This window comes from Vicia villosa, linkage group LG3 (genome assembly GCF_029867415.1).
Source record: "Vicia villosa cultivar HV-30 ecotype Madison, WI linkage group LG3, Vvil1.0, whole genome shotgun sequence".
Taxonomy (NCBI): Eukaryota; Viridiplantae; Streptophyta; class Magnoliopsida; order Fabales; family Fabaceae; genus Vicia; species Vicia villosa.
The window spans coordinates 41,752,736-41,780,407 of NC_081182.1; the positions used below are offsets into that span (position 1 = coordinate 41,752,736).

Genomic DNA, 27,672 nt, shown 5'->3' on the forward strand with positions numbered 1-27,672 from the left:
TTAACATAACAATTTTAGGCTAGAATTCCCTTTCTTTTTCTTTTACAACTTTCAAAAATCTAATAAATACTCAAATTTCATTCCCATAAAAAACACTAATGCACTTAAAACACCTAATAAAGGTTGAAATTTCATAAAAAAGAAAATGAAATTCAAGTTTCGTTTGTTTAAGGAAGTTACTTAAAATTATTCTGCCAACCTTAAAAAACACAAGAGAAGTTCAAGTCTCGCTTGCTTAAGGGAGTCACTTGAGATTATCTTCCCAACCAAACAATTCTCTCTTTTCTCTCTCGCCTTCAGAGCTTTCTTTCTTAATCAGACATGTTACTTCCTTTCGACCGTAGACAGGTAACGCATAAGACTTCACTCAGCGAGCAGCTATCCTAGTACTAGAATGCGAATGTAACTCCGTCCACTAAAAAACACAAACAAACAAAAACATTTGAGCCGAACTACGGCGCTCTGATTCCTCGGAATACGTAGGCACTAGGCTGCGAGACCTAAGCGAGCACAACTATTTAAAAACTATATTTTCCCGTATTTTTTTACAATTCTTTCTTTTTCCTATATTTTGCATGCATTCTAGTTCAAGTTAGTCATAGATTCCTTTACACACCCATAGACTAGACAACAAGCGCGGATCTCATCGAATACGATGGATGGCTACTCTACTTTCTTGTGCCACTTTCGCGTTGGTACTTAGATGAAAATCCCAGAAGCGACAGCTATATATTAGATTATTTAAAGATATTTATAAAATATATTTAACTCTAATTTAAAAAAAAAAACTTAAATGAGCTAAAACTATTGGGAGTAAAAACTTATGAAATTATCGATTAAATATGTTCATAAACCCGTTAAAATTCTAATATTTTTTCGTGTGAAAAGAAAAAATTAAAAATGAAAGATTAAATCTTATTTTTAAGAATTAAATATACTTATAAATAATTTGATAAAATCATAAACTAACATGTTATGTAAATATGAGGTTTCTATCTCGTAATTTTATAACATTTGAATCTATAAAACATAAATTTATAAAATTTGATTTTCATATTAAAGACCAACCTAAAACATAAATTTATAAAATTTGATTTACATATTAAAGACCAGAAAAAAAATTATTTTGACAAAGAATGAGAAATGAAACCATTGTAAAAATGAGTGTTTAGATCACATATCACCTACCATGCTCCACATGACTGGCATTATTGAATCGAAGTTCTTTGTAAATATCCTAACTTTCCTCTAACAAAAATCAACTCCAATATATGAAATTTACTTTAAATTTACCTCGTATTTTAATTGAAGAGGACATTTTTAATGTATACTTTTATTAAGGAAAATTTAGTGTTTATACTTAAATCATAAATTTCATATAAATTATTTTTTAAAGAGAAATTATTTTGATAAAAAAATAAAAATAGAGTAAGTTTACATTAATCACACATCCTAGTGTACGAAGAGCGCCTACATCAACTATTACTCTGCTCACATAGAGTCGACAGCTTCTTGAACACAGGTCTGTTGCAGCTCTTTTTTTATGGTGGCTATTAATTTGGCGAGGTTCTACTGGTTGGTGGGATCATATATAGTATTTCCTAGTCGGTTCTGTTTCTGTTGTTTTGTCATGTAACATGTTGTTTTGTCATGTAAGGTAACTGGGTTTTTCCTAGTATTGGGGTGGTTAGACAACAAGGTTTGAATGCAGCATGTGCTATTTGTTTAGTGACAATGGTTTGTATGAGTAACCCTGTTACTGCCTGTGTTTTGTATTTGTTAATATAATAATTAAATAGACATCAATATAATAATTAAATATTGAATCAATTTGCCATGTTATAGTAGAGTTGCATTGCAATGCAACTAGTTAGAGACCTGTGCTGTCTCCCGGGTGCATTATTTGTGGTGTAGTATTTTATGAATAATACGACAAATCTGAAGTAAAGAAGTTTGACCAGATCGCATATATATAAAATGGAAATTAACATCTGAAATAATTTTTTACTAATAAAATATTAGTAGTATGAAAATTAAGTTCTAAATTAAAAATAATGATCCACAAAAAAATTTAAGGTAGGTCAAGAACACAACAGCAAAATAGGACCAAGTATTAAATTAAATAATTCACGGTCAAACCAGAGACGGACCTAGGTATTGAAGATTGTGGGCATGGGCCCCACTATTTGTGAAACATTGCTGGTAATATTATCTACCTGTGTTAATTAACTACTATTTAGTAGTTTGCATTTCAATGTCTAATTCTTTGCTTTCATATTTATGGTAGTGCAATTGGAATTAAAAAAGAATTAATACCATATAAATTGAAATATATTATAAGCTTTAAAAATTATTATGATATCTTTTTATAAATAATATATTATGTTTTTAATATGATAAATTTATATGTAAAATTTGCCTACTGAATAAAATATCTGGGTCCGTCCCTGGGTCAAACAACAATTAAAAGAAAGAGATGAGTCACTATAGATTAAAGAGTAAATAAAATTGAGAAAAATCATCAAAGATATAGTTACATGTGAACATTCTAGAAAGACATGAGATAATGATTAATTAAAATTAAAATAATATTTAAAAATAAAAGTTGTCTCTTAAATTAAGATAATAATTAATTAAATTAAAATAAATATTGTGTTAACAGTGACTCGTGAAATAAATAAATTATTAATTTTATTAAAATTTATTTCAGAGACATGAAATAAATAAATTATTAATTATATAAAATGAAAAGAAAAGAAAAAAGACCCAATGAGATGGAAAAAGAAAAAAAAGAAAATTTTGAAATTTAAAAATAAATATTTTAATTTTGAAATAAAAATCATTGTTGGTTAAAATAAAATAGTTCACTTAATACCATCCCACCCAAAATTAGTTCTCCAAAATCTACAACCATTATCAAAGTTGAACGTAAATATAATATGTTATTATGTTACGAAGCACGTGTAACTCCTATCATAGCTTCCACACCATATCCAGATTCAGTTACAAACTCTACACTTACGCCTCTTGCATGAAATGTTGAACTACTGCAGTAAAAACCAAGTACAAAAGCTACTATGATGAGTGCATGGTTTTTCATATCAAATTAACTATTAACAAATGTCATGACCCGATCTTAAAAGGGATTAAAATGCAAACCTGCAAACAACTAATAGAAATTCTATTATAGAACAACCACATTTTCAATTATTAAACCAAATAAAATTTAAAAATAAAGTGGAAAGGAGATATAATATAACAATCAATTACCATCATTGTTCTTATGCAAAGACATGCCTATAATAAGGTTCCTTTTCACTTTCTATAAACTAAACAACAACAAAAACAAAACAGAAATCATTTTGACAAATTGTAGAAAGTAGTGTCTCATAATAATCAATGAATTAAATCAGTTAAATATAACCACTTAGTGACATGATCACATATTTTTCATTTTCCTCCAGCTATAAATAAAATGTTTACATCTTCTAATTTTAGAGTAAATTATATTTATTACCACTGAAAGTTAATGAATCAAACATAGCTTGCCTAAGCTTATCCATATGCACATAAGCCAACAAACTCCAATTAAGATTATATTTTATCAAACAACTAAGATGCATTTAGCTCTGTCAAACCATCTACCCACAAAACAACAGAGATTAATAACTAAAGTAGATTAATATATAAAATGGTTGATGATATTTGGTTTGCACATATGTTGAGCATCAAATACATTTTGTGATGTTTGTATCACATTTACTTTGCACTTGAATTAATATGAATTTCTGAGTTTAGCGCAAGGAAGATATGGCACCAGCATTATTGAGATGACATTTGCTAGAAGTTGAGTCCAGAGTTGCTGGCTCAAAAACTACAATATACAATTTGAAATCAACCAAACTTCTACGGTCTTATCATATCATAAATTGGATGGCATATTGCTCTCCGCCACTGCTATGGAGGTATCAGAAACACAAGAACCTATATTCACAAAAGTAGATTAATATATGGCATATTAGAAAGAGACCAGTGCACAGTTAATCAAATGAAGACCAGTAAACTGCAGAAATTGAATGATTGACAAAACAAAAGGAATTGAAAAATAAATATAACCTGCTCCCAATAGGCACATTTTCGCAAATCATGGCTGAAAAAAATAAGTTCACATAAAAAAAATTAGTAAAGAAATTGAATAAGAGGAAATATTGAGAAACAATTAGCAAAACTCACATCAAGAGCAATAGCTCCATCAGCTGGAGTGTTCTCAGCCGATTGACGAAACAACTTAGTTTTCTCATCTATTTTGGCTGCACTATAAGTTGTACATTACATTAAAAACAAAAATTAAAGCGAAAAAGAAAATCAACTGAACAAAAAGGTGCATAAATTTTATTGTCAAAAGTTTAAATATTTAAAGAACCAATCAACTGAAATAGAGGGAGTATATATAATAGTACTATTAGGTATATGCTAAAAGGTGCATAAATAATTGTCTATTAGGCATTGCATAATCATCCGAAAATAGTAACCCGGTATCATTCTCCATCTTGTCTCTGGAGGACATGCATGATTCTCTTCCATCAGGCTGAAACTACTTGCTTTCTTTTTTGAATTCAGACTCCATAGCCTCTAGATTTGCATTGATCTTGAGGGATGATGAAATGGGACTCAGGCTCCAAAACTTCAGTCTGATATAACATCTGGTTTGATATCAGAATTTGCTATTGGCTCTAAAGTGGGTTGATTTTGCGGTGTTAGAATTCTGTTCCCATGGTCACAAATGGTTGCTAGTTCATGGAAATTCTCCATAGCATTTCAAGACATTTGGATAGAAGTCGGTTAAAAACACTTGTGAACTTCCTCATGTGAGCAGAAATCGAGAAAGATGAGTTATTGTTAAATACTTTTGATGTCTGCAATACAGTACACATTCTTAACTGATGTAAATTTATCAGTTGAAACATTTTTACACATCTGTTTCATAACTTGTCGTAAATCATGTGCAGACATCCCAATAATGAAACAATCCTCGTTCCAAAAGACGAAACAACCGACATCGTTGTCATATTCAATCTCCCTATCAATTTTATACCTAATAGATGATTTATGAATTGAATGTTACATAAATGGAATTGCAATGGAAGAAAAAAATAGTTGTGAGAGTATAATAGGAATTATTACTTGGTGATTAGGGGCAGCATTGTTGCATACAAATGACGTCCCAGAAGACTTGTTAGTCTTGTTACACATTCTGAACAAAGTTCCTAGTACCAACCAAATATATTTGTCATGAACCTCTTAGTTGTTTCTATTGTGTTGTAGAATGTTTGTTTCCTGTTGAAGAAATGAAGTGTTAATATGATAAATATAGAAGTTACATATACTGGTACATAAAAAGCAATGAAGTGTTAGTAGGATAAACATAGAAGTTAGATATCCTGGTACATAAAAGTAATGTAGTGTTAGTGTGATAAAAAAAAGCATGTATAGTTAAAAACAACACTGACAACAAATAACATTAAAAAGAATAGAGGAAGCAAAGAAACCCCAAATAGCCTGATGGATTATGAACAAAATGAATGCAGTGTTGTAACCTTTGGGGTTATAAGGACCGACTCTTCCGACTAAGTGAAAAAGTATTATTGAAAAATTTAAGTGATAGTAACATAATTGAGAAAAACAAACCTTCTCCTCGATAGTTTGATGAGTTAGCATAGTCTTCAGTACTTCATACAACATAGTGGCAATCTGAACATTCCTAACCATCACCGCCCTTCGAGAAACAACAGAAGAAGAATAATTAGACATGGTAAAATCACATGATTCACAATGCAGAGGAGCTGGATTAGAACCCGCAACAGAATATGTTTAAATAAAAACACCAGCAACAGAAGTGTATATTGTTTTTTTAAAAATTTATTATATATTAACAGGGAATATAATACTTTGTCGATCCCAACGCAGAGGAGCTGGATTAGAACCCGCAGTTGCAGATGTCCCAGAAGTTCTATTAGTATTAGATGATCTTGCAGAAAAATCCAACGAATATAGTAAGACTCAACACAACATGAACCAAAGATCAAATGAATATGATAACCAAGATGTCACTGATAGCATTTCCCAGTAAAGTTCACGGAGAATGAGAAGCTCTGTTTTCATCATCAGATGATGACTTATCCTCACATTCACAATCTTATAATAAGTAATAAAAAAATAATCAATGAGAAGTCTTTTATCCTCGTCTTGGAAGCAATTGTGAGACAAGCGATAACAATCTCTTTCCACTTTTATAGTATCGATGTACCCTTCGACATCCTATTAATCAAAAACCAAAGAGAAGCACACAAATGCCATTGAGCAATATTTATTTTGTTAATTACTTAGGTAGCCTTTTGTTAGTGTAAAAAATATTTGAAGGAAGGGTATATTAGTAAGATTGGGCAACATTATAGTATTGGGTAGATAGTTGATTAGTAAAAAATTGTGGTACCCAATCAAATTAATTTATGAGGTAAAGTTGTGGGACTCATTTGAATTACACCAATAAAATAAATATTAAATAAATTATTTTGAGATGATATGGCTGGTAGGACCCATAAAAAAATCAAAAATGAGTTGCACCATTGGAGATGGTCTTTTTATTAAATGTATTAGTGACATGACATGCCTTGTGCCTCTTTTCTATATAATATAATGGGTGGTTTGTCTTTTAAAAAAAATTCTAGTATTTGTATATTTATTTTTAAAATTTTATGTTGGACGTAAATTAAAAAAAAAAAACTTGTACTTATCTTTAAAATTTAATGTTGGACAAAAATAAATATAATCTTGGACTATAACTTGACATTAGACTTTGTGTTTAATAAAAACAGTCAATATACATAATTTTTAGACATTACAATAAAACTCATACTCGCGGATACTCACCTGAACCTACTCTGAAGTTGACGGGAAAAATCCACTTTGACTGAATTTGGATTCGGATTTGGATTTTTCCCGATTATAAAATATGAGAAAGGATCGGGTAACAGAGACACTAGTACTCACTCGAACCCGCCTCATTTATTTCATTATATACATTATTATTTATATTTCATAATTTATATTATTAAATATGTGGCTGATGTTTTAATAATTTGATTTGTATTTATTATTTAAAATATTTGAAATATATGTACTGGATTTTTTTTAGATTGTTTTATTTTATTATTTATAATGTAATTTGATTTTTGAAAAAGTAAATATTTTTATGGGTTTAATATACTTCACCCCCTGCCAATATAGCGAGTTTCGGTTTGGCCCCCTTGAATGTTTTTTTTAGCAAACGCCCCTTATAAAACCCAAAACCTGAATTTACCAAACCCTTTTACCATATTTGCTGACTGGGCTTTGACTTTGGATGATGTGGCAAATAGATTGTATAAATAATTAATTGAATTTAAAAGCATTAATGATAACACATTAAAAAACCTGAAAATATTCATCTACCATCTTCCTCCAAAATACAACACAGTTTGGCTTACAAACCAACAATGCAAAACTCATTTATTTGCTTCTGAAGTTGCTATCCATAAAGCTTTATCAACAAGCGATTCTCAAACTTTTGACCCTTACGATGCTGACTTTTTCTTCATACCCGTTTACGTTTCCTGCAACTTCAGCACCATTAATGGCTTCCCTGCTATCGGCCACACGCGTTCGTTAATTTCTTCAGCAATTCATCTCATCTCCTCTGATTATCCTTTCTGGAACCGAAGCAGGGGCTCCGACCATGTTTTTGTAGCTTCCCATGGTTTCGGTTCTTGTTTCCATACCCTGGTAAAGAAATAAACAACTCAATTACCAAAGTACAGGACCTGAGATTTATCAAAGTTTTGGGTCATTTTGTTTTTTTAGAGTCGTTGCTCTTTATTTATCACTAATGTATGCCATTTGTTTCATCATGTTTCCTATGATTTAATTGAGCAGGCGTTAGAATCTAGGCAGCTACGTAAAGGTGGTATAGTCACTGAAGGGAGTGTCGGAAGCACTGCCATTAGTTTTGCTACCGTTGCTCCTGCTTATGGATGCAAATGCCATGTGGTTATTCCAGATGATGCTGCCATTGAGAAGGTATATATGTTCAATAATTATTATCAAATAACTCTATTATGCTTTGCTTACAGTCTAGCTATAGCCTGTAGTTTTTGTATATGATGATTATCTTTCGCAAGGAGCCAAGGAATATTTTCTACAAAGCTGAACTTAAAATTCATTTGGATTTAAGACAAGCCAAAAGCTCCCCAGAGTATTGGTCTTCCTCGCCTACTGCCTCCTTGTTATTTTTTTCTTTTGTTTTGGTTGTAATTTATTGGTGGAACAAAATGATTGAACAAATCAACAGAAGGGTTAACACAACAACTATGTCTTATTTGGCAGCTTTAAAAATGTTTTCTGTTGTGGCTGTGAATTGTCTGTGTCGATATTGTGCTTTCCCTTGCTTTTCATATTTCCTTCTTAGTTTTTCCACATTATTTCTTTGTTTACTGAGGTGTTTCGTTTATTCTATTGGAACCATCCTTCAGTCTCAAATAATTGAAGCTCTTGGGGCAAATGTTGAAAGAGTACGACCAGTGTCAATCACTCACAAAGACCATTTTGTTAATATTGCAAGAAGACGGGCATCTGAAGCAAATGAGATTGCATTTAAGCATAGAAAATCACAATCAAATGGAACAGACTCGCAACAAACAAATGGTTATAAATCTGACGGACACAACCACAACTCACCCTTTCCTAGATGCTTTTGTTTTACATGTTTTTGTTTTCAAATGTGAAGTGAGGATCATGCATAAAATATTCATGCCAACTTTTTTAGAATTGTTCAAACACAATCTGTTACTGCAAATATCTTGTTTCTTTCATATTTTATCATAATTGTATGTTCTTTGTAGGTGGATTAATCTCTTTTGTTTCAAAATACAAGTTGTACAGTTTGCAAATAGTTTGCAAATATCTCGTCTCCTTTACATTTTTCGAAATTTATACATGATAGCAACCTTGCTCATGGGATCACAGTATAAAAAGCATGCTAAAAGAAGAACTAATATTTTAATTAATATTTTAATTGAATATAAGGGATAAAAGGGTAAAAACCATGGTCATATACATTCATTAAGTCTTATTTTGCCACATCATCAAAGCCCAGTCAGCAAAGAGGGTAAAAGGGTGTGGTATATCCAGATTTTGGATTTTATAAGGGGCGTTTGCTAAAAAAAAACATTTAAGGGGGCCAAACCAAAACTCGCTATATTGGCAGGGGGTGAAGTATATTAAACCCTATTTTTATTAAAAAAAATTGATTTTACTAAATGGATGGTGGTGGCGTGGATACCCGAACCCGTTTGGGATGAGTTTGAGTTTTAATTCTCCATCCCCATTTGAGTTTGAGGCGGGAAACGGGGATTGATTGAGGATTCAGGTTTGGGTTGGGAGGAGGTAAAAACCAACCCCGACCCGCCCCGTTGCCATGTCTATTAATTCTTCACATCTTCCTTTGACACTTAATGTAATGGTTGAAACACATTGGAGAAAAATATTAAATCGAACATGTCCTAACCGATTTATATCGAACAAATAAATGATGTATAATGTATTAGGTAAAAAATTATAATGAATGTTAGTGCACAAGGTTTAAGAAAGCAAGAGGAAAAATATTACTACTCTGCAATGACGACCACAAAAGTGTAAGAAAAATTGATTAGGTTTTAAATGACAACTACTACTAGTCTATTTATACACTGAAAAACTAGGGTCACATAGGCAACATACTAAAATATTAAATTACCCTTCAATATCATCCTTTAATTTAGGATTTCCTATACAAAAACTAACAACACCAATTTCATCCCTTAAGCGAAGAAATTGATCTGTCTTGATTGCCTTCTTCGGAACGTCTGTCAGCTGCTTCTGACTTGACTTCTCATAAAATGATACTTTGTCTCAATATGTCTGCTTCTCCCGTGTAGTATTGGATTCTTGACAAGATTGATTGCAGTCTTGTTATCAATCATCAGATTCAGAGGCTTGTCTACTTTGATCTTCAAATCCTGCAATAGATTCAAAAGTTGCACAGCTTGACATGCAGCTACAACGCCTGCAATTTACTCAGCTTCACACGTTGATAGTGCAACAACAAGTTGCTTCTTGGAACACCAAGAAATAGGACCTCCCAGAAACTTAAACAAGTATCCAGAAGTACTTCTTCTATCAACTCTATCTCCACACCAATCAGAATCAGAGTAAATCATCAACTCTATATTTGTCTTCCTTCCATAAGGAATAGTCCTCCAAACTTCAGAGTTTCCTTGATATACCTCATACTCCTGACAGCAGCTTGATAATAGGACCACTTAGGTTTACTCATGAACCTACTAATCATTCCAACTGCATAGCAAATATTAGGTCTGGTATTACACAAATACCTTAAAGAACCAACCAACTCTTTGAAAGTTGTAGCATCCACATCCTCACCATCAGAGCCAGAATCCAATTTATGGTTGGTTTCTGATGGAGCGATAACAGCCTTACAGTTCTTCAGCTTAAATCTCTTCAGAAGCTCAAGTTCATACTTCAATTGATGAAAAACTATACCTTCTCAGAGTACAATACCTCCATTCCTAGAAAGTATACCAGCTTTCCAAGGTAATTCATTTCAAACGCATTCATCATAATCTTCTTAAACTTAACTACCTCTTCAGAACAGCTACCTGTCATCAATATATCATCAACATAGAGACACACCACAATTATATTGCCTTCAAAATGTTGTACATAAACTCCATATTCCATCTCACATTTCTGAAACCCCTGCTTCTTGAAAAATGAATCAATCTTCAAGTTCCAGGCTCTAGGTAGGGGTGTTCGCGGGCCGGTTTCGTTCGGTTTTGAGAGAATTCGATACCCAAACCGATTAAAATTAAATGGATTGGTTTGGATTGGACTTATAATTTTTTGCGATAAAGCCCAAACCGAACCGATCCGAGAAACAATAGATTGATTTAGGTTGGATTGATCGGGTAGATAAAAAATGCAAAAATATTTTTAAAAAATAACTTATTTACAAAAATTAATTTTTCATTATATTATAAAAAATATAATATTAATAGTGTTCAAATTTAAATATTATACTAGAAATTTTTCTCAAATAGATTCAAAAATATCTAACAAGAAAAAGATCTAAGATTAAGACTTTTGAATCTATAACTAGTCACTTGAATTAATATGATAATGAATGTGTTTCATAACTTTATGTTCATTTATCATATTACACTATCAATTTTCTAATAACAAACTAAAATAGCATAACTTGTCCACACACAACATTTAATTTTTTTTCTTATTGAAGTTGAATGCTTCGTAGTAATTTTCATGATAATTAATTATGGTTGGTTTGGGTTGGGCTTGCGGGTAGAAAATTGAAAATCTGATGCCTGAACCGATTGTCATTGGATTTCATTGCTTTGGTTCGGTTCTTGCCCGAATTGAAAAAATATCCAACCCAAACACTATAGTTTGGTTCAGATTATGGTTTGGTTTGGATTTACCCGAACCAATGAACACCCCTAGCTCTAGGCGCTTGCTTCAATCCATACGAGGCTCTATGTAACTTGTACACCACCCCTTCCTGATTCTTTTTCACAAATCTAGGAGGTTGTGACACATATACCTCTTCTTGTAACGGACCATTCAGAAATGCAGACTTCACATCTAGATGCATCAGAGGCCAATTCCTATTTGTAGCTAAAGCAAATCACCATTTTGATTGTTTCATGTCTAGCTACACGCGCAAATACCTCCAAGTAATCTAGCATAGGTTTCTGAAGAAAACCTCTGGCCACTAGCCTTACTTTACGCTTGCCAATTGATCCATATGGCTTAAGCTTTATTTTGAAAACTCACCTGACGCTGATGGATTTCTTTTCCTTTGGAATCTTAATCAACTCTTAAGTCTTCTTTCTTTCTATAGCCTCAATTTCTTCTTTCATGGCATTTAGCATACTTTCTTCTTAAGAGCCTCTTCAATACCCATGGGTTTAGAGTCTACTAACATGACACACTGAAAAAAATTATCCTTCAGAGTCTACTTTAGTGTACTACGATGTGTCAAATTCTACAAACCTTCTTTGTATTCGTATGATTATTTGTGGTCTCTAAACAATATGAGATACTTGACCACCTTCAGAAATTGGATCGCCTTCAGAAGCTCTTTCTTCAGAAGTTCCAACTTTAGAGTAATGACGGGCGTCAGAGGCTGGACTACCTTCAGAGGGTCCACCTCAGAGTCATGATTACCACCAGATTCAAAATCTGGATCAGAATTAGATTCATCATTGTCTCATCTTTAGAGTCTTTAGAATCATCTTCTGAATCTGACTCTTCTACATAACTTTCAAGTTTTGACTTATCTTCAGGAATGAATTCAGACTTGCTCCAATCCCATGCTTCTGACTCTTTTATAGTGACGTCTTAGTTGACTTCAACTTTATTAGTTTCTGGACAATAAAGCTTATAAGCACTTGTACTGTGGTACCCTACCATAATCATTACTTTATTTCTATCATTCAGCTTTTGTCTTCTAGCTTCTGGAACATGTTTGTAACATACAAAACCAAAAACCTTCAGATGGCTAACACTTTTCTTATCTCTAGTCCACTTCTCTAAAGGAACAATTTTCTTCATCTTCTTCGTTGGACACTTGTTCAGCAAATAAGTTTCTCCCCACAAGATGTTAGGAAGCTTATTTTCCTTCAGCATGCTTCTCGTCATATCAAGCAAAGAACGATTTCTTCTTTCAGCAAGACCATTATGTTGAGGAGTATAGGGAGCAATAACCTCATGCTCAATTCCATTCTCATCATAGAACTTCTGGAATTCTCTAGAGGTATACTCACCTCCACCATCCGTTCTGAGAATTTTCAGCTTCTGGCCACTCTGTTTCTCATCCTTCACCTTGAACTTCTGGAAAACAATAAACACCTCATGTTTAAACTTAATGAGTGTTACCCACGTTATTCTTGTTAACTCGTCCAAAAAAGACACAAAATATTTATTTTCTCCAAGTGAAGATTCTGGAAATGGTCCACACACGTTAGAATGCACTACTATCAAAGCATGTTTTGCTCTTGGGGCTACTTCTGACACAAATGGAAATCTGGGTTGCTTACCTTTCATGCATACCTCACATGACTTCTCAGGCTTCACAATCTTCGGAATGCCACGCACGAGCTTCTTAAAACTCATATGCCATAGGTTTATGTAGTTCAGATGCCCCAACCTCTTGTGCCATAACTTATTATCCTCTTCAGCGTCTTCTGTACTAAGACATTCTGTTTCAGCTGTCTCCACATTCACCTTGAATGTTCTGTTGCTTCCCTGATCAGATTCCATAATCAGCTTCTAATTGGAATCATACAACTTCAAGAGATTGTCCTTCATGACAACCGAGAAACCTTTCTCAATAAGCTGACCCACACTCATCAGATTTCTCTTAATTCCAGAAACATACCAAAAGTAGAGGTTTTTGACTTCTGGAATCTATCACCGCGTCTACTCTTGGCTTCTGAACAAGAATGCTTCTGGTCCTTCTTGACAAACTAAAATTTCAGAGCTTGCTCAACCTCCCTCTCAAAGGTTCTTTCAGTCAGACGCAACTCTTGCGCCTCTAGACTGCTTTGCAGCTCTTCTATTCACATGGTGTCCAGATCTTTAAAATGTTCAATTGCTACAACAATGTAATCAAATTGAGGAGTAAGAGACCTCAATACATTTTCTATGATTACTTGTTCAAAAAAGGTTTCTCCCCAAGCTTTCATCTCATTAGTGATTAGAATCACTCTGGAGATGTACTCAGATACCTTCTCGTTGTTCTTCATGTCGAGATTCTCATACTGCTTTCTCAGGGACTGAAGCTTCACCTTTTTCACTGATGTGTCACCACCGTAACATCTGACCAGTGTGTCCCACGCCTCCTTCTCCATCGTCGAATCAACTATTTTCTCAAACAAGTTCACATCCCACACATTGTGGATGAAGAACAACGCCTTCTGATATTTTTTCCCTTAGGTCACGCTGAGCATTTCTCTGTGCGTCATTTGCATCTTCTGGAAGTGCAACTGAGACATAACCATCGTCGACGAGATCAAGAGCATCTTGAGCGCCAAACAACACACGCATCTGAATCTTCCAACGTTCCAGTTCTTACCGTCGAACACTGGAAGTTTGGTACTCAGACCACCATTTCCGTTCATCCTCAACCTTGTGCAAGTGTCTCAGATCTCACCAAACACAGTGTTCCCAATCCCGCAGAATCAGAAAATGTGATTCTGTTCCGATTTTGTTCAAGATTCTACACGAATACAAGAACTAAAGTCAATCACACAAGGCCTCACCGTTTCACTCGTGTTTCCCATGTTTTCCCGTGGATCTTAATCGGAGCTCTAGATATCAATTGTTATTGCACAAGGTTTAAGAAAGCAAAAGGAATAGTATTACTACTCTGTAATGACGACTACAAAAGTGTAAGAAAAAATGATTAGGTTTTAAACGACAACTGCTACTAATCTATTTATATATTGAAAAATTAGGGCTACATGGACAACCTACTAAAATACTAAATTATCCTTCAATAATTAACAACTAACAACGGGAAAATATAATTGACCATCCAACTGATCGTATACTTTTACTGTAAAAAAAAGAATATGGAAGAAAGAGTCATTGGTAAAAGTTAATATTGTAATGGCAGTTAAGTAAACTACTTGCCATATATTTTATCTAATAATTAATTAAGAGTTTAATTGGTATGTATTAGCAATGTAAAAAGTTTTACTTCATTGGTCCATCACAATTATTTAACACATTTAAGAAAAAGTTAAACACATAAAAAAAATGTAACGGTGGTTATACGGTAAAGAATAAAAAAATTAATTCATTAATTAATATAAGTAACAATTTAATTTTATGCAAATAGGAAGTAATTATAAAAATACTCATAATTATATATAAATAAATATATAATGACGTGTATTAGAGGAATAACATGATTAGGATAAATCTCAAGGCTAGAGGAGTATTAATAAAAATACTTAAAAACTCTTAGGTTGCTGCTTACAATTAACCCACTGAAAATGATCTCCTTTTTATTTTAAACTAGTCTGAGATCTGTGTTGTTGTCCGAGTACATTATTTATGGTGTAATAATTTTTGAACGATATGAAAAAGTGAAGTAAAAAAGTTTGACCAAATTATATATATAAAATAGAAATTAACTATTTAATTTTTTTTATTTATAAGATATTAGTATTATAAAAATTAAGTTCTAAATTAAAATAATGATCCACAAAAAAGGCTTAAGTGTATTGAATAATCCTAGAAGAAAAAAAATATTTATAAATAAGAATTTTGTCTCTCAAACTAAAATAATGATTGATTAAATTAAAATCGATATTATGTTGATTGTGACCCGTGAAATAAATAAAAAAATTATTTAAATTAAAATTAAAATATCAATCATACTATTAAATAAGATGTGGGATTTTATTATAACCTTTTAAAACAAAACAATTGGCTTCACCTATAAAAGAATATCATCGAGTTCACCAACAATTGACTGTATTGAAATGTTTAAATGGTGTAATTATTATTTATGTTATGTATATATTACTAAAAATAAAAATATATTTTATCTGTTTTTTAAAGCCATGCTATTTATTAGAAAACATTACCAACAAAACATTATATATAATAATATTTATTTATGTCTAGAATGAATTAAAATTTATATTATTTTAATGTATATAATAATAGTTACCTCACATTGAATTAAGATTTATATAATTTTAATGTATAGAATAATAGTCCATTAGAATTATTCACCCAGAATAAAAATAATAATAAATATCAATATTTAAATAGTTTAATTGTCATTATAGATCAATTTTGCCATTCTCTATGATCCGTGAAATAAATAAAAAATTTATTTAAATTAAAATTAAAAAATAAATTATACTATTAAATAAGATTTGAGATTTTATTATAACCTTTTATAACAAAACAATTGGCTTCGCCTACAAAAGAATATCATCATATTCTGAGTTCACCAACAATAATGCATTTGAAATGTTGAAATTATATCTTTTTCTCTATCAAAACAACCGTGGCCTTTTAAATAGTGTAATTATTATTTATGTTATTATATATTATTAAGAATAAAAATATACTTTATCTGTTTTTTAAAGCCATGTTATCTATTAGCAAGAAAACAATACCAACAAAATATTATATATAATAATAATTATTTATGTCAGAATGAATTAAAATTTCTTTATTTTAATGTATATAATAATTATCAATTATCTCATATTGAATTAAGATTTATATAACTTTAATTTAATGTGTAGAATAATAGTCAATTAAAACATTATTGAATTATCCTACCCAGAATAAGAATAACAATAAAACCAATATCCAAATAGTTTAATTGTCATTGTAGATCAATTTTGCCACTCTCTACAAGTGGCTTCCTTGGTTAATATGTGGCATTTCAACTACTAATATCCAAAAAGTAAAGACCTACTTTGTGCATGCCAAAGCCATTGCAAACTTTTCCTTCTCAGGAGTTATTCAATTAATGAGTTTTCCATGGCATAGAAAAGTTAGAAGATTAACCAAGGGGGAGATGTGTTGTGAAGATTAACCATGGTTGTTGTTTTTTCAATCTAGCATTGCAAAACAATTTTCAATAAATTTGTATTGTTTTGATCTTCTCTCGAATCATGCTCGATGTCTGTTATACAGAAACTAAACATCCCATTACATGTTGCATATTTGAGAGAAGAAAAATTTATTTACTAAAGCAGCTTAAACATAACTTACCAGCATTTGGCTTTGTTCTAAGTAAGAAAATAGTACATGGTTTTTTGATTCTCCAACAGAATCGAGAGTGTTGAATAATGATGGCAATCACGTTCATTTTCAATTTTGCCAGCCATTTTCCATTTCATATCAAAGATAACAAATATGTTTGGCCACCATATCTTAAAGAGTTACTTCTACTATGTTTGGCAATTATATTTTTACTTATTCACACATTGGTTTTGCATCATACACATTTGGTTAATTAGAAATGAAGAAAACTATAATAATGAAGTATTTTGTAATTTAATTTCAATGAAATGTGAGAATAATATTATACCTGATAAACGGGGAATACTCTTTTATAGTTAGGACATGACCGCAAAATGTAATGTCTCTTTGTATCTCTGCCAAAGCCCTTGCAAACTTCCTCTTCCAATGGACTCTTCAAATGAGTCTTCCATGGCATACAAAGAGTTGGAAGATTAACCAATGAGGCAATGTGCTAAGAAGATTAACCATAATTGTTGTTTTTCATCTACCATTGCAAAACAATACTCACTAAATTTGTATTGTTCTGATCCTTCTATCTAGTCATGTTCATTGTCTTCTATACATAAACTAAGCATGCCATGATATGTTGCATACCTGCATAATTCCAACTTTTCCCCATTCATTTGAACCATATGGTGAAAATTTTAACTGTGAGAACAACAATTGCATGGTTACAAAAAAAAGTATATTAGTGAACACAAAGACTACATTTGTTGTTTTGCAGTGCACACATAAAAAACTAAGCACTGCCATGAATTAAATCCAAACAAAAAAAATGCAAAGATACCATTTCTATACTAAACCCGACATTTTTAGCACTACCATAAATTAAATTCAAACAAAAAATATGCAAAGATAGCATTTTTACAAACGTAAACAAAAACCCAAATGACAAGTTATTAAGAAAAATATGAGATGGAGTTATTAGAAAATAAGGGTATAATTGACAAGTTATAACATTAAATTATAAAACGACACTTAAATAGGGATATAATTGACAAGTTATAACATTAAATTATAAAACGAGGTACTGCTGGACATGACAACTTTTTTTGTACTCTGTTTGATGCAGAAATTAATCATGGTACTGGACAAAAAATATGGCAAGGTACTGGACAAAATCATAATTTCTTGTCCCCCACTAAACCATGTGACAACTTTTTGTCCCAAGCACTAATTATCAACAAAATATCAAAAAATTAATTTTAACTCTCTTTTAATATTTTAATTCATAAATATAATATGTTATATGTTATATATCAAAAAAATGTAATAATAAAAATTATACTATTTTTATTCGGTTCATTGACATATAAAATAAAGTAGAGAAAAAAATCTCAATTTATTATTTTTCTTCTCTTCTCATTATTTAATATTTTGATTCAAAAATATTAATAAAAAAATATTATATAAGAAATTATATTATTTTGTCTGCTGCATAAACATATTAAACAAAGTAGAGTAAAAGAATTATTTCTTCATCTTTTTTCCTCCTTATTATTTAATATTTTGATTCATCAATATTATATTTTATATATCAATAAATAATATTATATTAAAAATTGTATTATTTTGTCCGGTGCATGGACATATCAAGCAAAATCCAGAAAATAGTTGTCCAGTCCAGTAACCATCAAACACAGTACAATACAAAAAGTTGTCTTGTACTGTTCTGTACTGTCTAGTACTGTTCTGTTCAGTACTTCATAATTTACAAATCAAACGCACCCTTAAATAGGAAAAAAAAATTCCTCTAAAACGACACTTAAAAAGGAATAGAGAGAGTAGTAGATAGTAGATAGTAGTCATAGTAGATAGTAGAAGATGTATTATTTTTAAGTTGAATTCCAACATGGTAGTAGAAAGTCTTGTGGTGGATTGTGATAACATTATATTATCGAGTTTGGTGCTTTGATTCAAAAGTGTAACAATTTGTTTTTATTTTTAAAAAATCTCTTACTGAGTTTTTAATTATTAATGAAATGCAGTGATTTATTCTGGTAAGAAAATAATAGATGCACTGATAGACATCATGTGCATAAGAGTAGACACCAACTATAAACATTTACAGTAGTAGGTGAAATGAATGGCAGTTGCATTACACTATCAACAAACTAGGGTTCCATAGCTGTCTATCTCAAAGAGATAAAACAAGACATAAAGTGTCAAAATAACACAACCATCTTTCACGGCATCTTAATGTGTATACACGAATTGCTCAAAAGTGGAATTTAAGATCCTCTCACCGCTGATCCACCAGATAGACAGAGAACAATCATAACATCATAGCTCCATCTTGATCAGTTTCATATCCAAAAGAAATATATGAGGCTTATTTCTTCAACTAATACCTATTTATATCATTATTTCATCTGCATCTGCTTATAAAGTATTCAAATTCCAAAACACTGGTCTAACGTGCAGACATGAGAAGTTATGCGTAAAAATCTCTGTTTGGTAGATATCCTTATCACCTAAAACAATGGAATCGCTGTCAAGGTACAATCGATTATCCTCTTGGAAAGCTATGCAAATAAAATTCATCAAAAGATAGGCGCTCCACTGCAACAGGATGCAAATACTTCATACGTCAGAAACAATTAGATTTCCACAAGAAAATGAGTGAACATAAATGTGAGTGTGTTCAATGCATAGCCTGGATTTAAGCACAATAGTCATGATCAAGAATGTAGGTTGGATAAGGAGATGTTGTTTCGCCATCTCTTCTTTAAGGAATGGTATCCTCAATGAAGGGGTTGCCAAAACAGACATTGGTCTTGCGCCCAGGAGAGAGGATGATGGAGCAGACACTGTGGTCGTCGTTGGGATTTGCCATAATGTGATTGATGAAAGTTGCTTTTGGTCAACATTCGCGAGAGGGAAGAAGACGGTGGTAGCAAGGGATTTCCCATAGGCGGTGCCACTGTACTGACCTGAGGATCAGAACCAAAAAAGGGGCCACTGGCGTCTTGCACATTATTGATGATGAAGATGAGGGGGTGTACTTGCAAGGCACTCCGACGATCAAGTAAGTAGAAGAACATATACGATTTAGTGTTTAGGGTTTTAGAATTGTGTTACCTGCCCCTTTCGAGTGAGAGAGTTTATATAATACCCCCAGTGCATGGCCAATATTGGTTCGCGTTTTGGGCTAGATCGTGGACTTAGGCCAAAAACACATGACTCAGGATTTTAGAAGTAAACCTAGGGATCTTGGGAGACCGCTTGAAATTAGCTGTCACGCGAGCAGAAGGGTGCTCCTGGTCGACTGGGGGTCTGACGGGCGAGATCTGGGGAGTCGAGTATTCAACCAAAAATGCGGGAGTTAATTTGGTCGACAGGATCGTTGCAAGCTCGGTAACGGGTAGAGGAGGTGACGCTCCTTCTGCCTTTAAGCGATTGTGCCTAGGTCGTTGGTCCGCCCTATATATGGATTGGGTCGTCCCTATTGTCGGGCTAGTCCATAACACAAATATTAAGTTATTTTATAGAGAATGCAAGATATTGCTTCTTAATAACTAATACTCATCTTAATTCATATTTATTAGATTTAGATTTAGAAATAAAATGAAAAATAATAAGAAGACGAGTGTGCGATTTATTAGATTTAGATTTAGAAATAAAATGAAAAACAATAAGAAGACGAGTGTGAGATAATGGTTTTATTATTTGTAATTGAAATAACCCAACTATTTTGGCTACCACAATTTATTTTACTTCTTTATCATTATTTAGCACCTTACCACTTGGCTGGAGTGAGCGTTTTGAAGTCGGAGTTGAACACACACCCTTTCTTTCATAGCTCCAATGCCTTACCACTGGACTAGAGTAAGAATTATGAAGTTATGATGCCTTTAAATCATGTTATGAAGGTAGAGAAAAACATAAGAAATGCGGGGGTTTAAATTGGGTTTTCTAAAAACTTTTCTTCTTTGGGAAAACTATTTGTAATAGTCAATGAGATAGTTCAAAGGAAGAAGAAAAATAACACTTCCGGTTATCTAGGTTCACCTTAGAAAAGGCTAATCTTGTCCACCTGCCAAGGTGATTTCGCTTTAGAAAAGGACTTAATCCACTAATCTTGAAAGATTACAAACAACCTCTAATAGTCTAGAAAGACATCTTAGTTTTCTCAAGTATACAGACTAACAACCTAGTCACTTGAGGAATACAAATCTCAACAGATTTACCAATGATAATGTTTACAAGATATTGCTTCTAAAAAGCATATTGAAACATAAATTGTTTGGCATAAATGTTAACACAATCTTATGAGAAACAAATCTTGTGTTCTAGAGATTCTTACAAACTAGATTTCTCATAATGGAATGTTTAGTACAGTTTCTCTAAGATCTTTCTTTCTCTTTTTCTCTTTGAAGTTTATTTGTTGAGTTTGAAATATAGCTTGAATAACTTTGTGAATTTATAACATCTTCCGATGAGATTGTCTCTTATATATAGTCCTAATAAAAATATGATTGTTGAGATAGGACAAGACGTAGCTTTCCTTGACGGAATGGCTCAAAAAAGTCGTGGGGAACAAAGAACACATCAAAGACGAAATCGTGCAATACGTCCTGCAATGGTGGAAAAGGTGATGTACTATTGTACCATATTGCTTCTATTGCAAGTTTTTGATCATTCTTCATTTGAGATGTACTTCTTATTTGAAGTAGAGAGCAGTGAAGAAGTCTTCAGAGTTATAAATATCAGCTTATCTGAAAGACATTTTCTTAAATCTGAGCCGGAGGCGAAGAGCATATCTGAGTTGAATTCTGATCTTGAATAGTAGCTTCGCTTCAGAACAGTTGTAAATCCTTATTCTGATGAGTCATTCATTATTCTTCAGAACGGCTGATGTCACTTCAGAATTGAGATGAATAGTTCTTCTAATGTATGATGACGCTGATTCTGATGATTTTTTGGACAATAATCCTAATCAACCAAAATAGTGAATCTGCACACTTAAGAAACTATTAGAGTACAAAATTGTTACATAACAATTATATGTATTTTTATCTTCGAAGCATAAAGATTGAATGCATAACTAAATCTTGTTCTAACAATCTCCCCCTTTTTGATGATGACAAAACCATGTATTTTGATGATTATCACAGAAATAAACAAATCAGAGTTTAGATAGGGAAAACTCCCCCTAAGATGTACAATCTCCCCCTGAGTCAAAGACATATAAATTTTAGAAGGAAAGGATATTTGAGCATTGTTTGGAAGACTCCATTTGAGTTAAACAATCTCCCCCTGAATCTAAAACTTAAAACATTTTTAGAACTGTAGGGTATTTTGAGCTTTGTTCGTATTTCATCTGATCTTGTTATAAGTATTCACTTAATGAGAGCATCAGATATCGGAGTGCTTAGATCATTAACTATCAAAACTCGTGAATGTTTGTAAGTCAGAGTACATATTTCTCATGTAACTCAGAACTCGGTAGCAATCAACTACCATATCCCATAAATCAACATCATAACCAAGAAAGAAACTTTTTATTTTTTCCTTCTAGTAATCAAAACCATTGATACTATTTGATTGTTCCAAATGTTTTTTTTATCATAGTTAAATATCTTGTCAAATATTAAGTTGCGGTTGATTGGTTGCAATAGTTGAAAAGTCAAACTAATTTTTGTTAATATAATTTATTATTAAGTGCATCCTTAAAAAAATATGGAGAAATTAGCAAGTTAACGTGTATTTTTTTCTTTAATAAATAGAGTGTGTTTGTTTAAAGAATTAAATTTATAATTCTGGGAATATTGTTCCTTGAACATTAATATTAGGAATGAGGTTGGTAAGTAATCCAAGTTCCTTGGAATATGATAAAATATATTTAATTTAATTTTGTTAAAAAAAAATATAAAAGAGATAAATTAATTTAGATCGAGAAGTTAAGGATGGTCTCTAGGGATGACAAAACGGGTCGTCTGTCCCGCATCGGCCTGCCTTAAGCCCGCCAAAAAAAGAACGGGGAGGACATGTCCTCCAAGTTGAAATGGGACTACAAATCAAGTCCGCCCCGTCAAGGTGGCGGGTTGGTGGACGGCGGGTTTGCCCACTTATTTTTTTTTATTTTTAATAGATTAATAGACTTTTTTCATCTTTCGATTAAAATTTTGACTTATTTTTTAGAACATCTTTTTAATAAATTTTACTTAGTAAAATGTTGCGTATATTCACAAATAAATGTATAAATTAAACCATAAAAAATTAAAGGGTTAAATATATTTTTGGTTCCTATAAAATTACCAAATTTTGTTTTTGATCCCTATTAAAAAATGATAAATTTTAGTTCTCGCAAAATTATTATGCATGTAGTTTTAATCCATGTTGTTAAACCGATGTGTATTTTTGAATGATTATTTTACAGACAAGTTTAGAACGTTGTAAAAAGTTCCTCAAAGAAAAAGAACTCAAAATTTGATTTCTAAATCGAGATTTGCATTACTTTTATCATTATCTTTTGAAATTTAAAAAATTCATATTTAATTCTTCTCATTTTAAAAAATTCTAAAATTTAGTAAAAAAATTTTTATAGTATTCGAAAAACGTATGAAAAAAATTATTAAAAGATTTTAAAGTTTAAAAATAATTAACAAAAATTCAAATTGTAATAAATAGCAGGGACTAAAACTGCACACATAAAAATTTTATAGGGACTAAAATATATCAATTTTTATAAGGACTAATAATGAAATTTGAAATATTTATAGGGACTAAAAAGATACTTAACCCAAAATTAAAATGACTAGAATTAACTAAAAAAAAGGACGGATTTAAGGCGGGATAGGCCGAACGAATAGACGAAAGAATAGACGAAGCGGACTTTGGCAGAGCGGACTTTGGCAGACGGTGAGTTTTGACAGAGAAGCATTGGCGGACAACTGATTTTAGCGGGAAGAACTTTGGTGGGTGGCGAACCCAAAATCTCAACCCAACCCGCCATTTAATGGCAGATGCGCGGGCCCCGCCCAATTTTAGTGTCATGTTGGCATTTTGTTTTATTTTCTTAGCTCCAACGGCTGGGTCGGAGTGAGTGTTTTGAAGTTGCGCCTTACCACTGAGGTGGAGTCCTTCATAGCTCCAACACCTTATCACTGGGCTATTTTGTGTTGAATATGCTTTCTTCCACATAGGCTAGCTTCCTCCTTGTGGCGAACCTTATCACTGGGTTGGAGTGAGCGTTTTGAAGTTATGGTGCTTTTAATTTATCTTAATGTTTTAAGTTAATTTAATTGTAATTTGTTATGGTGTAAAAAGTTATGGTGCTTTTAAGTTACGCCCTTTCTTTCATAGCTCCAATACCTTATCAGTGGATTAGAGTGAGCATTTTTAAATTCCGGTGCCTTTATATCATGTTAATGCATGTTTATCTTATTAATAATTATATTAAATAAATTTTACTAACATCAGATTATAAATATTTTACTAATTAATATTAAATAATAAATTAATATCAAATATAATTTTAATATATTTCAAATTGATATCAATTAATATTAAATATTTATTAAATAATTTGCAAACTATATAAGACCGTAAAAAATATTTAAATGTATTAAATAATCAACTAAAGCAAATTTTTACAAATGAGAAATGTTTAAATAATCAACTATATAAATATTTATTATATAATTGATATATATCTTTACTTGATACATATTTATTATAAAACAAATTTGTTTATATTTTTTTATATGCAAATATTTAATTAATAAATATTATAAATTTACTCTGAAATATTCAAATATATTTATAGTATAATTGAAATAATATATAAATTTCAAACTATATTTAAAATATAATTATATTTAATATATAGTTAAAATGCATTAACATCAATTAACAAGGACCCGGTGTCTTGTATGTCGTAATTGTAATTGGTTTGTAATATCGTATTTTGACGGTTTAATTCCGTTTCCTGTGTAACAAGGTTGGAGAACCCTTAATTCCCCGGTTAATATATTCTTGCTTACAAAAAAAAATCCAATTTTACTATATAATATATAATTAAAAGTTATGGTTAAAATATAGTTAATACATATTATAACTATTTAGTTATATAAATATACAAAAATTAGATTAAATTTTTTAATTAAAAGCCTTTACGGTAAGATAAACAAACTTCAAAACGTTATAATAAGATTAACAAATTTCATTTAAAAGCATAACATATTCAAAGCATTAACATCAATTAAAAGTACTATAACTTTGAAACGCCCACTCCAGCCAGCGCCTCCATCAAATTTTTAAGACCATAACATATTTTCTTGTATAAACCAAAATTTTGGAGGGGTGTGTCATAATGTTAGGGGAATCCTATATGGCAGTGGGAGAATGAGTATTAACCTATTTGTTTTATTACAAAAATGATTAAGGAATAAATTGTAACTGGACTCAATCTCACATTTTTGGTTTAAGCTCCATTCCTATTTCTTTTGTGCACCATATGTTACTTTATTCTTTGATTTTGCATGATTATTATTAATTGGTGACTACTTATTTATTAGCAAGATAATTAGACTAAAATTGATATTTTCCAATCAAATGAAACACTTAATCCAACATTAAGTTTTCTTTTCAAAAATAATTTTCATAACAAACTTGGAGTGAAAAAGAATTGGTTGATCTCATTTGTTCCTCTAATTTTCGAGTATTTGGATTTTTTACGGTTCTATGCATGTGGTCCAATGCCCGTCCTCTGTACAAAAATACCTTAAATAAGTGGATCTCAATTCACCTCACAGATTTCATAAGTGAAACTTATGGGATGAAAAAGTATTGGTTGAGCTTATTTGTTCCTCTGATTCCCGAGTGCTTGGATCGTTGGAAGTTTTAGGCTGGTGGTCCAGGGCTCGTCGCCATTCTTCTTATACTTTTTCTTTTGTTGGTCGTTCATTATTCTTTTTTCAATAACGATTCCACTAACATCAACAGGATGTTCATAGCCATCAACTACCGTATCACATAAATCGACATCATAACCAAAAAAAACTTTCTATATCTGTCCTTCCAGCAGTCAAATCTTTCTCCATCAAAGATTGGAGGTTTGGCGTTGTAATGATCTCTTTCATTGATAACTTGTGGTGGAATGGCCATAGTGTTTCACAGAAAAATTATGGATCTTTATCTGACACGGGTAAGTGGTTGATTAACAATCAATACCAGAATTGGAGCTCAGATTCCAATTAAAGGTGCGTGAAACACAATAAATGGGTGGTTTGAATTGGGTTTCAAGGTAAATTATAAAATTCTTCCCAAGTCAAAAACAAAGGCACAAGAACAAAAATAAATGATACAATCATTTTTATCATGATTCATTGTTAACAAAGTTAATTCAATCCACCCGTCATGGTGATTTTGCCTTCTCAACAAGGACTTAATCCACTATATCTGAATTGATTACAAAACCATAACAAAGACCAACTGTCAGTGTGGTAAACCATAAAGACTACCCGTCAATATCTTCTTGAGAAATCTGATAATGTCATAATCTCTCAAGGAACTATTAACTTACAAGTTGAATAAAAAGAGTTGTGTTTATAGAGATGCTTATTGAAAGCATATTACACAATCTTGAATACAAACAAATAACACAAAAGTGTTAAGTGAGTATTTGAACAAAAGCTCACTTGCTGCAAGTTAACGAACACAAGTTCACTTGCATTACAAAACTATACAAAGAATTAATCAGAGAAAATTGTGCAACATTTCAACGTAAGTTTTGTAAAGTTGATTAGCATAATTCTTCTTGTCTTCAATCTTCCTTTTATAGCCAAAAAGGAGTCTGTTGAAGGGTAGAATAATAATTCTCAATTCTAGTTTTTTTGTCCACAATGGTCAATGAGGGAGTGGTCGACAACATAATACCGTAGTACAGTCCTTGCGCCACCCTATCCAGGTAATGGAAACATATGTACCTCTTACTATTTCCTCACGTAAACCAATTTTGATCTTATCTTCTAATCTTCAGAGGATTTTGATAGTTGATGATGAAGCATGTTTAGAAGGACCAAATATTGAATCTTAAGAATCTAACTCTTCAGAACTTGTTCATCCAGAACCTTGTCTTCAGAGTCTTCAACACTTGGTCTTTAGAATCTCTGTCTTCAGAATCTTCAGAACTTGTTCTTCCATAACTTTGACTTTAAAATATTCAGAACCCGGACAACAGAATCTCAGAGCTAAAAGAGTCTCTAGAAGCTCTTCCACAAGAGTCACGATCAGAAGCTCTATCACTAACATTCATCAGAATCGTTGTTATAGAAGCATTCTAGAAGTTGACTAAGTCTGTAAACACCATTGGTTTCTTCCAGAGTCAGAGTGTGTGGAGTTTAGAACCCGATGACGTCACACGCCTTTTCTTCAAACTCAGAACCTGTTAGCAAAAGCTACACACTAGACAGAAACCATTGGAGTACTAAATTATTCTCTAAGATATCATGTACGGTTATCATCAAAACATAAGGCCATATGCAGAACCAAATCTTGTTCTTACACTTTAGACTATACAAATACTATCTAATTTCTTAAAGCAAAAGTGACTGGCTAGAAAAATTAGATAATTTCACCTGAGTAATAGTGCCAAAGCTTCCAAGTATGGTGTGGGGGATAAAGAAAGGAATGTTTGATTTTACTTGTCATACACTGTTCAATATTTTTGAATGACTTTTCCATGGCTCTAGTTTCATGTTGATCTCCAAAGCTGCT

The 27,672-nt window shown here is 31.8% G+C and overlaps 1 long non-coding RNA gene across 1 annotated transcript; it reads right to left on the bottom strand.

The window, feature by feature from the left end:
• Window positions 1-4,381: 4,381 nt before the first annotated feature.
• LOC131655521 (uncharacterized) lies at window positions 4,382-6,334 on the bottom strand. Its single transcript, XR_009299797.1, has 4 exons — window positions 5,949-6,334; window positions 5,689-5,776; window positions 5,185-5,337; window positions 4,382-5,095 (listed from the first exon to the last, which is right to left on the bottom strand). It is a non-coding gene; the product is annotated as an uncharacterized LOC131655521 (long non-coding RNA).
• Window positions 6,335-27,672: the final 21,338 nt, after the last annotated feature.